Below are 4,917 nucleotides of genomic sequence, written 5' to 3'. Positions count from 1 at the left end.
CCACGTGTCGTCGTCCCAACTCACAATGATTTGCGCTTGCGCATCATGTATGAGTGTCACGATGCACCAACAAGTGGGCATCGTGGACGTGAGAAGACTTACCTCACAGTAAGTCGCGAATTTTACTGGCCCCGCCAGTATCCGTTCGTGCGCGAGTACATTCGTGCTTACGAGGTATGTCGACGGGTGAAGCCTAGCCCTTCATCCCGTGCACCTCTTCAACCTCTACCACTTCCGGCAGAGTGTTGGCAGTCCGTATTTATGGACTTCGTCTTCGGGTTTTCCGAAGACGATCACAAAAACAATGGAATCTTTGTTTTTGTAGACAGATTCAGAAGATGGTACATCTTGCTGCAGTACCAGAGTCGATCACGGCTCCGGGCATTGCCCGTGTCTTTATCGACACGGTATTCAAACTTCACGGATTACCCCGTGAACAGGTCTCGGATAGAGATCCACGGTTCTCGACGGAGTTCTGTCAGTCCGTGTTCCGGTCTCTCGGAATACGGCTGACTATGTCAACATCCGATCACTCAGAACGGATGGTCAAACAGAACGCGTAAATCGCGTCCTCAAAGAGATACTTCGAGGTTTCGTCCCATCGTATCCGAATTGGAGCGAATTTTTACCGATGGTCGAATTCGCCATCAATAATTCGGTGCATGCGTCTACAACGCATACACCGTTCTTCGTGAATGGCTTACACCATCCTCGTATACCCACCCAGTTAGAGGGATCCTCTAGTTTAAGGGAGGGTGGACTCGCATGAGCAAAACCACTTCTGGTTCATGCTCATCACGCGTCAAAGTTTACAACGACGCGAGATATGTCGATGCCGAAGAAATCGACATCGAAGATGAGAAAGATCTCATGGCAGTACGCACAAAGCGTACTGATAAAGACAAAACAAATGAGTCAGCTGAAGAATTTCTGCTAACTCGAGAATCAATAATCCGTTTCGTTTAGGATTCCATTGCTAACGCAGTGGACCGTCAGAAACGGAATGCAGACAAACATGGAAGACCAAATATTCATCCATATAGAATTAATAATCTAATGCTACTCTCTACGGTAAATCTACCTAAGCGTGTAGTCACTAATATGGGTAGCAGTAAACTACTACCAAGTACATTGGTCCTTTCCGTGTACTGCATCGCAGAGGCAATGCGTACACAATAGAATTGCCACGTAGGATGCGTTCGCATCTTACGTTTTACTGTGGGCGGCTCCGCCCGTACCATCAGTACGCGGCTTCTTCCGAGGACGGATCTGACCACCCTTTTCAAGAATCCCTAAAAGATTCGTGTGATCGCGAACCAGATCTTCATGTTGAATTTGGAGCTTCACATGCAGGTTTCGAAGATCCTCGAAACTGCGATGAGCTGACGACAGCTCATAACGAACAGCGTGATATTTCCGTTCGCTCTCCAACATGGAGAACGCACTCTTCGAACGGTCTTCCAACCGCTCGATATGGTGAGTCTGCACCGTCTGCTCAAACGAGCGACGCTTGCCGCGCTCGTGGTCAAGTCCCTCCTCTAAATCATGGAGGAAGTGATCGATTTTGTCAATCCTCGACATTTGATCCGACATACGGTTCGGATCTAATTTTCCCTCCTCCACCACAACCATTGGTGAATGCACCTATGTGCATCACATACACAAGGGTGGGTCACACTGTGAACCACGCCCAAATGGTGGGTCAAATTACTTCACTTTAGTAGTTGACCATCCCCCTTCAAGAACACAAAGTGTGCGTAACGGGGATTGTGTAACATAGAGTTACTTTAGTTCGTTACACTATCCCCCCATTAAGAACGGATTTGCATTTTGCAAATTCGTTAAAGAGGAGCGAGGAGCAGCGAGCTGCTTTACGAGCCGCTTTAGTTCGCCGAGTTGTTCTAGCGACCTGTGTGCACATACACGGCGCCACACATGCTACCTATGTCGTCTGCAAAGACAACCACTCAACCACGCACGAAGCGCACACGCCGCGTTAACACGCGCTGGCGCCTAGTGCCTCAGTGGAAACGCCGACAGCTACTGATGCTGCTGTCGCGCTGTTAATTCGGTTGAATGATTCCATTCCACTTTAACAGTGAGGATGTTGATACGTCGCTTATTGTTGACTACAATGAGTCGACACCATCGCCATCATCTCGTAGTAGTGATGAGTACAGCGAGCTAATGAGGAAGAATGATGGCGCTTTATTGCCCATCCAAACTTCATTTATTTCTCCTACCTTGGAGAATTTTTATTTCTTATGCTGTCTCGTCGACTGCGCTTCCTAGCGCAGCGATTATTAATGAGAGCGCTGCCCATAAAGGCGTAGCTGCTTCTCCGTTGGGTAAAACCACGACTTTTTATGCTAAGGCCATTATTCATAATGGTTCTGACAGATGAGTCTGAGTGTAAGGCTCCGCCGACGACACATGAGTGTTCTCAGTCGGTGTCACTAGCCAGTCGTATCGAATGTGGCTAAGTGACGGGTGGCATATCACTTATGTCCCCTCCATCTCAATGGCCTCGCCAAAACCGTCACTCCTAGAGCGCGCTATTTTAGACAATCATAATTATAATGGCATCTACAATTCATAAATGGCTCAGAAGAAATCGCTTGTTGCGTTCATATGAAACGCCCGACCAATTCGAAGCGGAATTCACGCGCCGCTTTCAACCTTATTACGATGCGGTGAATCAGCGGTCGCAGCGAATTAATTTCGCCCGCTTGCGTGTGAAAGAAATCATGGGCGGTACTGTACCCCCTGTTTCTACTCACCAAGCTACTCATGCTAGATCATTTGAGACTAGCGGAGAGGCCTCAGCTGGTGCTCCTTTTCATAGGCAGACAGCAAGCCCAGCACGTTAATACGTAGGGTATTGATCGGTTCCCAACAGCCAAAACTCATCGGGAATCCCCTCCACTGGACGAGGATCTGATACTTTTGCTTCACCGTGCGGTGGGCAAACAATTTTCCAACAAGGATACGTTGATTCCTACTCCCATCCATAAGTGCAGGCGGTGCCGGATAGGAGTGGCGATCTCGTTCACCTACTCGCGACTGACTTCCCTTCGTCCGTTTAATTGCAGGCGTTAAGTGCTGCCGAACGACGTATTGCAGATCTCGAGGGTCAAATCTTGCGACTGACCTTGACTTCGGATCTTCATGATATCCGAGCGAAGGATCCCCAGGGTTATGAACGCCTGAAGACGCGCTTGGACCTTCTGGAGGAGATAACGCTGAGGAATCCGCGTTACTCGCGGGATGTCCCTCGCTCTCCGAGTCCTTTTGCGTTCCCATGGAAGGAGGAGGTCGGAAGCAAGTCTTTTGCCTCTCTCCTCCCCACCCTCTGCTGAAGATATGTGACCTCATTTGGGTCTCCACAACGTTTTAGACGACCCACGTAAAATATGGGGTGTGTCTTTATGTATGGCGGGAGGTGACCCTATAATTTAGGTCTCCAACCTCTTCTACCACAGTAATGGACAAATGTAATGTGGCAAAATTTCGTAGTATCTCCAGGTAGTACAGAAATTGCATTTTTAGGTAGGGTACCAGTACTTATTAGTACTTTTTCAACCTTTCTAAAGCGTTCATTATTTTTGCTTATCCTGTGCGCTTGCCATCGCGTCACAGACTTTTATATGTGATGGCTAAATCGCTACACAAAGCGTTGAGCCTCACTCACGCTTTAAGCATCAAACTTGTCTATGACACCGCCGAGAGGTCGGTCATAGAACGTTGATTTTTTTACTACTGCTAAAATGGCAGGGTCACTAAGGCAAGTTTCTGTCGTCGAGATGATACCCTCGCGGGTCATCGTCATATTGACGAAACTATGTCCCTCTTTCGCACCGAGCATAGTGAGGGACCCTCTTCCACTAAGACTCGGGCTACGCACAAACGAGACTGGCGTCCGAGGATGACGCAGTCCGTTAATATAAACGGTGTCTGATGCGTACTGGCGCGGACACTGTTATTTGTAGTGAACTCCGCAAAGGGCAATTGTTTGCTCTATTCTATAAGATTTGCTATCATGCGTAAAACATCCGCCACGACCTGATTAACACGTTCTGTTTGGCCATCGGTCTGAGAATGATATGCGGGTGACATGAGGATCTTGCTATATAAAAGCTCAAATGCATGTCGCCCAAAACCAGACGTAAAAGTAATCCCCGGTCCGATTTTATGGACTCGGGTATCCCTTTTAGTCGGTTTACATGATCCAGGAACAAGAGAGCTGCTTCCTTTCCTGTAATCAATGTTTTACATGGTGCTAAATGCACGTTATTGCTCATTCTGTCTACAAATACGACTAGCCCTGTCCGACCCTTATGATCGGGCGGCATGCTAATCACGAAGTCCAGACTGACTGACTTCCAACAATCCGTTAGAATCGGTAGCGGCTTCAGTGGCGCACTGCTGGACGGTGTAGGCTTAACGCACTGTTACTGTTCGCAAGAGCTAATATAGTTGGCCACCCATCTATACAGGTGTGGCCACCAAAATTCCTCTGATACTCGTAAGAATGTCTTTTTACGGCACAGATGCCCACTAGATGGCGCATCATGAAGCTTGTATGGGATCATCAGCTTGATATCTGCGTCATGAAGCACATAGATTCTTTAGGGATCACAAGGTGACAGCTGATGCCATAACAAGTCATCGCAGTAGCTAAAGCGATGTAGCTTATCTTTCAGGTGCGACGGAAGAGAAACCTTTCGTCCACCGAAGTGAACCAACAGCAGGCGATAATTTTCTTCCTAAAGGTTGCTCTCCTTTATTTCGGAGGTAAACGAGCTCGTCACGTGATAGACCTTCATGGCTGCCAAATTGAACTAGTGCCTTAGAACGAGACACAGTTTCCTGGTGTCTTGCCTCGAAGTATAGTCTACGCGATAATGCGTCAGACAA

The sequence above is a fragment of the Bremia lactucae genome (assembly GCF_004359215.1).
Source record: "Bremia lactucae strain SF5 chromosome Unknown BlacSF5_NotPlaced_200_SHOA01000120.1_2678225bp, whole genome shotgun sequence".
Classification (NCBI taxonomy): domain Eukaryota; phylum Oomycota; class Peronosporomycetes; order Peronosporales; family Peronosporaceae; genus Bremia; species Bremia lactucae.
This window is presented reverse-complemented; position numbering follows the sequence as displayed.